Source organism: Pan troglodytes, chromosome 12 (assembly GCF_028858775.2).
Source record: "Pan troglodytes isolate AG18354 chromosome 12, NHGRI_mPanTro3-v2.0_pri, whole genome shotgun sequence".
NCBI classification, from domain to species: Eukaryota; Metazoa; Chordata; class Mammalia; order Primates; family Hominidae; genus Pan; species Pan troglodytes.
In genome coordinates this window covers 28,282,660-28,295,331 of record NC_072410.2, presented here as the reverse complement: position 1 = coordinate 28,295,331, position 12,672 = coordinate 28,282,660, and the positions used below count along the sequence as shown (strand labels likewise).

The window sequence follows — 12,672 nt, the reverse complement described above, 5'->3', positions numbered from 1 at the left end:
TTCTCTTTGACCACTTGGCCAGGCTGCAAATGTTCCAAACTTTTGAGCTCTGCTTTCCATTTAAATAGAAATTCCAACTTGAGGTCATTTCCTCAGTCACACATAAGAGCACAGGCTGTTTGATGCAGACAGGATCCCTCTTGTGCTATGGTGCCTAGAAGTTCATTCCACCAGATATGCACTAAATCATCACCCTCAAGTTCAAAGTTTCACAGATCTTAAGGGCAAGATCGCCCTGCAGCCACGTTCTTTGCTACAGCAAAACAAAAGTAACCTTGGCTCCTGTTCCCAGTAAGTTCCTCATTTTCATCTGAGACCTTGTAAGCCTGACCTTCACTGTCCTTCCTTCTGTCAGCATTTTAATCAAAACTATTTAACAAGTCTCTACAATGGTCCAAACTTTCCCTCATCTTCCTGTCTTTTTTCAAGCTCTCCAAACTCTCCAACCTCTGGCTGTTACCCACTTCTGAAACTGCTTTACACTTTCAGCTATCTTTGTTGCAGTTTGGCACTCCTGCCTTTCACGCGTAAACCCAAAAACAATCCCCCCCAACTCTCCCCACCCCCCCAATACCCTCCAACTCTCCCCATCCCCCCCATCCAACCTCCACTCTCCCCCAGGGGAAACTTCAAGAAGGCTTCAGATATTTGCGTTAAAAAGAAGCCCAGTGCTGATAGCCAAGACAATGGGGAAAAGTCCTTGAAGATATTTCATAGCTCCACTTTGCAGTACTTATTTTCTGTGTGGTAATAATGAAAAGGGGATTCATTGGCTCATGGGTCTGCAGGCTGTAAAGAAAGCATGGTGGCTTCTGCTTCTGGGAAGACTCAGGAAACCTCCCAATCATACCATAAGGAAAGCAGCAATGAAATGTTTCATATGGCAAGAGTAGGAGAAAGACTGAGAGAGGAAAGAGGCATCACAGCCTGTTATACAACCAGATCTCATGAGAACTCACTGTCACTAGGTCAGCATCAAGAAGATGGTGCTTAACCATTGGTGAAGGAGCCACCCCACAACACACCTCCACCCCCTATTGTTTCCAGACAGAAGCCTGCTGCAGAGACAGAGCCTCTTGGAAATCCTGTTCTATGGCAGTGCAGAAGGAAAACAAGGGCTTTGAGTTGCTATGCAGGAGGCCACCATCCTCTAGACCCCAGATTCATAGACCTACCAACAGTTCACAGCCTCAGTATGGAAAAGCTGTAGGCACTCAATACCAGCCCAGGCCATAAGGGCAGCCATGGGGGCTAACGCCTGCAAAGCCACAGGTGCACTGCCCTGGTAGAGGTTTTCCATCAGCCTCTGCCTCTGCAGCATGCTACTCCCCCTTCCTACTACCCACCACCCTCCCACCACCCTACAGCCAGCCTACTTTTCCCCACCCTACCCACCCCTTTTTTCTCCCACCCCCACACCTCCCATCCATGATTAAATAATCTCCCACCAGGCCCCACCTCCAACATTTGGGATTATAATTCCACGTGTGTTTTTCTAGAGGCACACAGCCAAATCATATTATGCTGACCCTGATCCCCCCAAATCTCATGCACTTCTCACACAGTAAAATACAATCATGCCTTTTCAAAAGTTTCCAAAAGCCTTAACTCATTCTCGCATTAACTCAGATGTGAAAAGTTAAGTCTCATCTGAGACAAGGCTACACAGTCTCTTCTGCCTATGAGTCCCTGAAGTTAAAATGGCATTCATTTATTTCGAGGTACAATGATGGTACAGGTATTGGGTAAGTTTTCTCAATCCAAAGGGAAGAAATTTCCAAGAAAAATAACACAAGTGGGACCATAGGCCCAATGCACACCCAAAACCCAGCAGGACAGTGTTCATTCAATCTCACATCTCCAAAATCATGAAGAGAACTCACTCTCAGAAGGGCAGCATTAAGGAGATGGTGTTTAATCATTTGTGAAGGATCCACCCCCACTCCTGCCTTTTACCCATAACCCCAACCAAACAATCCCTCCCAACTCTTCCCACCCCCTCAATACCCTCCAACTCTCCCCATCCCTCCCATCCAACCTCCACTCTCCACCATGATTAAATCACCTTCCACCAGCCCCCACCTTTAACATTCCCCATTAAAATTCCACATGAGTTTTGGGAGAGACACAGAGCCAAATCATATTACTCTGTCCCGGGTCCCCCAAATCTCATGTCTTTCTCACATTGCAAAATACAATGATGCCTTTCCTACAGTCCCCCAAATCTTAACACATTCCAGCATTTACTCAAATGTCCAAAGCCCAAAGTCTTATCTGAGACAAGTCTACAGTCCCTTCTGCCATGAGTCTCTGAATTATAAAGCAACTTAACTACTTCCAAGGTACAATGATTGTACAAGCAATGGGTAAGCATTCTCAACCAATAGAAAAAAGAATTGCTAGAAAGAAGCACAAAACGCAGATGGGACTCATAGGATACATAAATGTCCAAAACCCAGCAGGCCAGTCACTCAATCCTACAGCTCCAGAATCATCCTTTTTGAAACCCTGTCCCAAATCCATGGCACAGGGGTGTGAGGGCTGGGCTCCCAAGGCCTTGGGCAGATCTGCACCTGTGGCTTTGCAGTGTTCAGCCCCTGCAGCTGCCCTGATGGACAGGGCTGGTGTTGAGTGCCTGTAGCTTTTCCATACTGAGGGTGCAAGCTGTTTGTGGGTCTATGAATCTGGGTTTTGGAGAATGATGCCTCCCTGTGTGGGGGCTTCAATCCTATATGTCCCTTCTTTGTTCCCCTAGTAGAGGTTTCCCAAGAGGCCCTGCCTCTTGGAAAAGCTTCTTTCCTGGACATCCAGGCATTTCTGTGCATCTTCTGGAGTCTAGACAGAGGCTCCCAAGCCTCTAGTCTCTTACTCTGTACACCTGCTGGCTTATCATTATATGGAAACCATCAAGGCTTGGAGCCACCTCTGAAGCAGTAACCCAAGCTGTACCTGTGCATCTTTGAGCCATGGCTGGAGTTGGAGCTGCAGGAATGCAGCCAGCAGTGTCCTGAGGGTGCACAGAGCAATGAGGCCATGAAGCTTCCCCAGGAAACCATTTTTCTCTGCCAGGCCCTAGGGCCTGTGACAGCAAGGGCTGCTGCAGAGGAACCTGAAATGCCTTCAAGGCCTTTTCCCCATTGTCTTGGCTATTTGTACTGGGCTTCTTTTTATACAGATACCCTAAGCCGTCTTGAATTTTCCCCCTGAAAATCAGCTTTTCTTTTTGACCACTTGGCCAGGCTGCAGATTTTCCAAACTTTAGGTCTCCACTTCTCATTGAAATAGAAGTTCCAACTTGAAATCATTTCTTAGGTCACACATAAGAACACAGGCTATGCAGTGCAGGCAGGACACCTCTTGTGCTATGCTGCCTAGATATTCATTCCACCAGATACATCCTGAATCATCACCCCCAAGTTCATAGTTTCACAGATCTCCAGGGCAGGGTCACCGTGCAGCCACGTTCTTTGCTAAGGCCAATCAAATGTAACCTTGGCTCCTGTTCACAGGAAATTCCTAATTTTCATCTGAGACCTTTTGAGTCTGGACTTCAGTGTTTATCCTTCTGTCAGCCTTCTGATCGCAAGTATTTAACAATTTTCTACAGTGGTCAAATTTTCCTCATCTTGCTGTCTTCCAAGCTTTCCCAATTCTCCTGACCTCTGTCTTTTACCCACTTCTGAACCTGCTTCTACACTGTCAGCTATCTTTATCATAACCTGGCAGTGTGGTAAAAGAAGAAAAGTCCACTTTCAGGGAGAAAATTCATGAAGGCTTCAGATATTTGCATGAAAAGGAGCTGAGTGCTGGTTGCCAAGAAAAGGGGAAAGGCCCTTGAAGGCACTTCATAGCTCCACTTCATAGCACTAATTTTCTGTATGATCATAAAGAAAAGAGGTTTAACTGGCTCATGGTTCAGCAGGCTGTAAAGGAGGCATAGCAGCTTCTGCTTCTGGGAAGTCTCAGGAAGCCTCACAACCATACCAGAAGGCCAAGGGGCAAGGAGATGTTTCATATGGCTGGAGTAGAAGCAAGACAGAGAGGAAAGAGGTGCCACACCTTGTTATACAACCAGATCTCATGAAAACGCACTGTCACTAGGTCAGCATCAAGAAGATGGTGCTTAACCATTGGTGAAGGATCTGCCTCCCACCCCCACCTCCCACTGTTTCCAAGCAGCAGCCTGCTGCAGACACAGAGTTCTTGGGAAACCTCTACTAGGGCACTGCAGAAGGAAAATACGGACTTGGAGCCCCCACATCGCGGGCTACCACCCTCCAGATCCCAGATTCAGAGACCCACCAACAGCTTGCACCCTCAGTGTGGAAAAGCTACAGGCACTCAACACTGGTCCAGTCCATGAGAGCAGCCATGGGGGCTCAAACCTGCAAAGCCACAGGTGCACTGCCCTAGTAATGGTTTTCCATGAGGCTCTGCCTCTGCAGCAGGCTACTCCCCCTTCCTACTACCCACCACCCTCCCACCACCCTACAGCCAGCCTACTCATTCCCACCCTACCCACCCCTTTTTCCGTCCACACCCACCCCTGCCCATCCATGATTAAATCACTTCCTCCCACTCCCTCATCTTTCTGTCATGCTCTAATCCCTCCAAACCCTCCCAATCTTTGTTTGCTACCCACTACTGAGCCTGCTTCTACTTTTTCAGGTGTCTCTATAGCAGGTTGGCTATGTAGCAATAACACAAAACCCCATTTAAGGGGAAAAATTCAAGAAGACTTCAGAAATTTGCATATAAAGAAGCCCTGTGCTAATAGCCAAGACAAAGGGAAAAAGGCCTTGAAGATATTTCACAGCTCTCTCTGCAGTTCTAATTTTCTGTATTATTGTAAATGAAAGGGGTTTAATTGAATCACTGTTCTGCAAGCTGTGAAGGAAGCATAGTGTCTTCTGTTCCTGGGAGGAATCAAGAAGCCTCCTAATTATACGAGAAGCCAAGACAATGAGATATCTCCTAAGGCAGGAGTAGGAGGAAGACAGAGTGAGGAAAGAGGTTCCACAGCCTTTTGAACAACCAGATCTCATGAGAACTCACTCACTATCAGGAGGACAGCATCAAGGTGATGGTCCTTTATCATTCGTGAAGAATCTACCCATACCCTTTTATAACTAAATCTTTTTCCACCTAGGCCCCACCTCTAACATTAGGGAGTATAATTCCACATGGGTTTTGATAGGGACACAGAGACAAACCATATTATTCTGTCCCTGACCCCATGAACGTCATGTCCTTCTCACATTGCAAAATACAATCATGCCTTGCCAGAATGAGTCTTAACTCATTTCAGCATTAACTCAAACTTACAAAGTCCAAAGTCTCATCTGAGTCAAGGCTACAGTCTCTTTTTCCTACGAGCCTCTGAAATAAAAAGCAAGTTCACAGCTTCTAACGTATAATGATGGTACAGGCATTGTGTAAGCTTTCCATATTCAAAAGGAAGACGTTTTCCAGAAAGCTTCTTATTTCTATCTGAGACCTCCTCAACCTGGCCTTCACTGTCCATGTTTCTGCCAGGATTTTTATCACAACCATTTAACCAGTCTCTAAGATAGTCCAAAAATTTTCGCATCTGTCTTCTTTTGAGCCCTCCAAACTCTTCCAACCTCTGCCCATTACCTAGTTACAAAGCTGCTTCCACATTTTCAGGTATGTTTATAGCAATGCTGCAATCGTCATTTGCCATTTTCTGTTTGATTCATTTTGAAAAAGAGGTTTAATTGGCTCATGGTTCTGCAGGGTTGACAGGAAGCACAGGGCTTCTGATTCTGGGAGGCCTCAGAAATCTTTCAATCTTTGTACAAGGCAAAGAAAGAGTGAGTTGTCTCACTTGGCAAGAGGAAAACACGCAGAGTAGGGAGGTGACGTAGAGTTTTCAGTGGCCAGATCTCAGGAGAAGTCACTCATGATTGTGAGGATGGTACAAGGGGATGGTGCCGAACCATTCATGAGACATTTGCCTTCATAAATCAATCGCCTTATACCAGGATCCACCTTCCACATTAGGAAATATAATTAAATATGAGATTTGGTGGGGACACATATTCGAATTGCATCATCAGTCTTTGAGTATAAAGACATGCACAGCAGGCTTTATCCAGCCAACTTATTTGAGACTCTTTATACGGTTTGTGGTCTACAGCATATACACTAAAATATTCATACTTCAAAAAGCAGTAAAGTGGTATGATCATTCTTCCAAAATTTACAATGGTAGTTTAGGCATTCATGGCATGATTTGGTTCATGTTTGCTACTGTTTCTATTCTATCACCATATTAACTGTTTCCTACACAATTCTGTATTCAGCTGGATTTCAGTTGAGCACAAAACCATCCTTGTGCTACCACGGATAGCTGGCACTAGCTCTTTGCTAGTGTTATTATTCTGTGTAGAAAGTATCCTTGAACTGGAAACAGTCCACAATCAAATATCTAGTCATTCAACGCTATCGATTACTGGATGACTTTTTGAAAAATTTGTATCTCTTGTTGCAAGAAATGCTGCATCTGTGATTTCATGTCTCTCATTCAAACTGGATGGAAGTGGTGAATTTCCACTGAAGTGGTGAAAGAATTCCTGTTCCTGTGATTCTGACGTCATCAGCCTCTGCATCGCTGTCTTCCCTTCTGCCACATGTTGCCTGCCCTCCGTGACTTTGGTAAGAACTTCCTTGTGTATGTGGATGATGTTCAGGATGTTGGTCTGGTGTCCCTGAGACAGCACTAACAGGTCCATGACTGGGTCCAGGTCCTGCCTGGGCTGATTGGCAAAGAGCTCACTGACAGTGTTGAAGGCATCTGTGGTGAAGTGGATGGCCTGGTCCAGCTCCAAGGCCTGGCTGAGGCTGAAGAACTGGCAGCTTTCTGATGCTCTTTCTCAAAGCCTGTCACCATCACCTGCTTGCATGTCAACTCATTGGCTGTGAAGTTGAGCTGAGTGCCCTGTTGTCCATCTTCTTAGTGAAGCACTTGAAGCCGTCAATCTTGCTCTCCCACTCCTAAAGTTTGAGTGTCACCCTGGGGGTGGGCTCAGGGCCAGGGAGAATCTGGCACTCACCATCTCATCCTTCTCAGCCTTCCTCTTGCCCTGTCTCCAGGCTGTCTCTTCAGTGCTGGTGGGGCACATCAGGAAGTGACAAAAGATGTGGCACTAGAAGCTGGCCTAGTGGTTCATCCACCAGATTAGGCCCTTTCTGCACTTGAACACAGAAGCCTCCTCAAGAGGGCCTGTGGTCTGCCTCTTGGCACCCAAGAAGCCCACAGTGCTGTAGGAGCCCTGATGCATGGACTGGAGCCCCAAAGGCAGCGCACACCCTGCTCCTGAGCCTGCTGCTCATTTCCTATATGTGGCTCCATTTGCAGCACAGTTGTTGCACTGAGGCCTGTGCATGCCAGGCAAGGCCAAGCTGGCTCAAAGAGCAACCAGCCACCTCTGCAAGGGTGTGCCAGGAGCAGGTGGACCAGCCACCAACCTCACTTGCTGCCAGTCAGAGTAAATCAGTTATTCTGCCCTAGAGGTAGGGCCCCAGTGCCATCTGTTTTTCCTCAGGCCTCCACTCCATCAGCTGTCAGGTGGTGGTCACTCAGGCTGTGGGAACCTGGCCATCCCTGTTTTCCTTGAGTGGGTGAGGTTGGTGGCTGGTCCACCTGCTCTTGGCACACCCTTGCAGAGGTGGCCAGTTGTTCTTTAAGCCAGCTTGGACTTACCTGGCATGCACAGGCCCCGGGTACTGACAAGCTGCTCTGAGTGAGCTTGTCTTGTCTTGGGCCAAATTCTAAGTCTGGCCAGGACTACAGAAGGCTGAGTCCCCTAGGTGGTAATCCTGGCTGCTGCAGGGAGGCCCATGATGCTCCTCCCCTCCCAGGACTCAGGATGAGGTTCAACTGGGACAGGACCCTTTAGGTATGGGACCTGTGCCCCAGGAGGGGGCCTCTGTTACACAGGTTGGCTAAGATGTATGGCATGCTTCTGGCTTCCAGGGATGTTGGGATGACACATTCACCCTTCCCTCCAGGGACCTCAAAATGACCAGCTTCCCCTTTGAGAATGACTTCCCAAGGCCTAGGAGCCATCTGGGGCTGCAGGGCAGCTGGCTGCATGCTGCCCTGGCTTCTTCCATGTTGTGCTGGTCACTCCCACCAAGGGGGGTCAGATGCAGGCACCATGAAGGGTGGTTGTCTCTGGACCTGCTTCTTGGTTATCATGGAGCTGGACTGGGCCTGGGTGAGAGGGCCTGATGGGGTTGTCCTGGGTCATCACGGGGGTGATCAGAAAAGATGCAGAATGGAATTGCTGCGAGGATAAATGAGATGACTGTCAGCACAGAATAGGCACCCAGTGAGTGTTCAGGGATTACCCTCAGCAGCTGCCCAGAGGTCAAAACCACCCACCTGATAGCGACTGTCCCCAAGCCAGGAGAAAGAGAAGAGAGCAGGTCCACTCACCTGAGTCTGATCAGTCAGCTGTGTTGAGATGTGCCTCTCACCTAGAAAATGGTCCTTCACGCAGAGCCACTCACAGACACGGCTGTGTGTCTCTAACTGCTCCACAACACAGAGGCGATGGGGGCTTAGCAACAGTGACATTGTGGGGTGACACAACCCACCACAATGGGAGCCTGCATGGGTCAACAGGGCCCAGAGTCAATGTCCTCTATCCCCTGAACTGACATGTGTGGATGCAGTGTGTTTGTGCATGTGTGTGTGCCTGTATATGTGTGCACTTATGTGTGTGTGTGTTTCTCCTGCTTCTCTGGCCAGGCCTAGCTTCTCCACTCACGGGTGCACCCAGGTCATCACTGAGGGCTCATGGCCAGCATTAGAGCTTCTATAGGTGCTCCCCAATCTCTGCCTTCCCCACCCATGGTGGTCCTGGGGATGCAGACAGAGGAGGGGCACCAGGCACAGCAGAGAGGGCTGGCACCCCCTCTAGGTGAAACACAGGTCATGTGTAAAGTTGTAGGTCGGCCAAGCAGTGCTGGATTCGACACATCTTCTCACCTTCTCTTTCCAGCCACCCTCCAAGGTGCCCTGACTCACCTTCTCTGCAGATGGAGGCAAGGAGACTCCACAGACAAACCCCCTGCCTGAGGTCACACAGTGGCCAGCTGGCCAGGTTCCTACTGATCAGCTGCCCAGGACCAGGTTCCCACTGATGAGGCCTCTAATGACCACTCCTCCATTTACCAGTTCCCACTGACCAAGTCCCCACTGACCATGTCTTCCTAACCAGGCTCACACTTAATAGGCCTCATAGGCCAGACCTCACTGACCAATTTCCCACTGACCTGGTCCCCACTGACCAGGTTCCCACTGACAAGACCGCAATTTACCAGGTTGTTGCTCACCTGACCCCCACTCAACAATTTTCCATGGATCAGTCCCCAGCTGACCGAGCCCCCTCTGACCAGGCACTCACTGACCAGGCTCCAAGCCACTAAGGCCCCACACTGACCAGGCACCTAGTATACTGTATAGGCCCCACCAACCAGTTTTTCATTGTTTATGTTCCAACCCATCAGGCCTCACTAAGAAGACCACCACTGACCAGGTCCCCATGGACCAGGCTTCCAATGACTAGGTCACCAGGTCCCCACTGATGAGGCCTTTACTGAGGAGGCCACAACTATCCAGGTCCCAACTGACTAGGTCCTGATGACCAGGCCCCCTGACCATGGTCCACTGACAAGGCCCCTGAGCAGCGTGCTCAAAGTCTCATTACAATGCCCCCCTCAGCCCACAGACCATCCCTCCCTGTATGTGTGCCCAGAGGTCAGGCCCTGGGGTTTTTTTTGGGACATGGCTTTTCCTCCAAGACAGAGGGAGAGACAGTTGGCCTCAGGCTCCAGGTGCCCAGCTCCACACTCACCCCAAAAGCCCTCTGGGCCAATCTTAAAGGAGATAGTGAGGTGGCCTGGCACTGCCTGGACATGCCATGTAGCCTATTCCTGAGTGTCAGAGTGGGAGGAAGGCAGGGACATTTGGCAGATGAGACATCTTGTGCTGTTGGGCCTCCCAGGGCCCTTCCCACAGAGTCCCGATCTACAGACACAGCACAGAGGCTACAGGAAGACTAATGCAGAACCCTTGAGGCTGAGCCAGGGACCACTTGAGGACTGTGCCCAGACAGCCAGAAGGCCCTTTGCTAGTTTCTTGGTACCTCATGGAGGCGGCAGCGGTTCTTCTGTTGGGGACCAGTGAGCACGTGCTGGGGAGGGCTCGCCTGTGCTTCCTCAGTGGCTCCACCTCTGCTTCTAAGAAAAATCACTCATTCCATGGCTGGAGCAGAGAAAATACAAGATGAGCTTAGAACATCTTGTTCCAGAAACTAAAAAAGTGCTGACAGAGTAATAAGGACAAATAAAAAAGACATGAAGTCAGCTTGAAATGTCTACCACTGGCCTAATCTTGGGGAATGGGAGCACCAGAATCATGAGCTTTCCCTTCTCAGTTATTTATTGGTTTTACTTCTCCATGTACAGCAAAGAAGAGAAGAAAATAATCATCTGGCAACCATCATAGTAATAATTGTTCAAACACAAGTCATCCATGAAATGCTAAATCTAGTGGGTTCTGAGGAGTAACTGGATATTTACAGAGCCTCAAAATATCTCCCCACAAAATACGGTTCAACTACAAAAAGAAAATTGTCACATTAGCATGGACAAGCCTGGCAGGTACTCCTTAACTCCCCTAAGTAGTAAAAGCTGTAAAATGCAAAGAAGCCTTCGATGACCTTTACTAAAGTATCAATGATGACTTGGTTGTTTGGCTGTTTAAACAGCTGACATTTGGGCAATTTGAGTACGTCAAACTCAATAATACTGGTGTTCATTTGCAAGATCCACTTAAAACTTAAGGAGGCTAAAAAACATCATTTAAATTACCCTATAAATTATCACCATACATGTGATACAAAAACATCCTACTTCAGTAAACATTGTAATGTTATATATTTTATGAGAAACAATTAAAATGTTGTGTAAATAGCCCAGTAATAAAGTTTTATAATCTTTTAAATAATAAAATTTTTCCTTAAGACTTTATGGTTAAACATTCTCTTCATTAGATGTGGCTTACCAGTGGATTATAGAGAAGTAAGTAGATGGGAGCAAGTGTCCAACACAGCAACAGCTGGAAAGAAAAAGAAAGAATTATGTTCTTTACCTAAAACACTTCAGTTAACTAAATGTGAGTTTAAATACTAAAGGGTTGAGAACTTTATCAGAGTTAGTAAGAATGAGAAATATGTATGTACATTTACAACATAAAATTACTATTAAATAATTTACACGACATTAATTCTATTGTGTTTAAATATCAGAGGTTTTTCATTCTTCATTCATGTAATCAACAGCCACGTGCTAAGGTCCTAGAACCAGCACTGGAATTCCAAGATGAAGATGGTATGGGCCACCTCTCAACAGTCATATGCTATAACCTAAAAAAACAGACAGGCAGGCAAGGTCCACATAGTGTCATAGATACTATGACAGGTATACAGCAGGGCACTACTGGAACACACAAAAGGGACATCTATCCCACTTTTATGTCAATATCATGGGCTTTCTGGTGGAGGAGATAACATAGGTTGATACCTGAAGGACAAGGAAAAGCTTGCCAGATAGAGGGAAGAGGTGAAGGCCAAGAGTCTGAGGTGAGGAAGAGCCCTGCGGAGTTCTACTCTGTCCACTTTGGTGCTAGAGCAAAGGGCAGAGTGAGGTAAGTGGCAAGAAGCAAGGCTGAGTAACTTGACAAGAATCACATTGATGTGGGTGTTTTTACTTCATGGTGAAAAATTTGGAACTTTTCCTGAGAACAGATGTAAGCCAATGACACAGTAAATGACAGGAGATTTAAAATGTCACCTGTCAAGTGACTGCTTATGAAGGGTTATTGCCCAGCTAAGGATTTCAAAATGAGTCTCAGGTCTGTTGGCCTTCAATCTCTACCAAAACCCTGAGAACTTGGTGATGGCTTTGTTTTCTGAGAATCGTTTCAGTGTGCTGGCTGACAGTTCCATGAGAATGGCAAAACTTAAGAAAGTGTAGAGCCAGGAAAAAATGGATGCATAGACTTCTTGGGAATTTTTTAAGCTATGGAACATGATGAATTTATGGTGCATAAGTACAGTCTTCTCTGTGAAAGATTTTGTTTTCACATCTCGCATTAGATGTGTGTAAGATAAAAAATACTTGACATAGTATCTACTAACCAAACAATGAAAAGGAATGCCATTTGTTATTTACACTTTATTTCTAAAATAAACCTAAATGTAATTAATAAATTTTGGCAACATACTTCTCTTTGTTTCTCTAGTTATTTGTTCTACATAGTCCGGCTCCATCTAAAATAAGTAAAAATAATAATAATGTTTAAGTTAAACAAGAAACATTATCATGCAAATAATGTATCACTTACAAAATGTGGCCTTTAGTATTTTTAGCAACTAGACATAACTTGAAGTTTGCTTAAATAGAAAAATAATCACATAAATAAAGTAAAATTTCTACTTATTTTAAGTTTAGATAACAGAGGATGCATCTGTGTAATGCTGTTTAGAGTAATCGGACAAAAATACAGTTAATATTGGTCTATTGCATATACATGATTTTAGAAAGGTAGTGTTATTAGTACAAAGGTTAAACAATGGC

At 46.4% G+C, this 12,672-nt stretch overlaps 1 pseudogene; it reads right to left on the bottom strand.

Moving 5' to 3' along the window:
• The window catches only part of LOC104007873 (ankyrin repeat domain-containing protein 18A-like), a 57,597-nt pseudogene that overhangs the window by 25,102 nt on the left and 19,823 nt on the right, over positions 1–12,672 (bottom strand).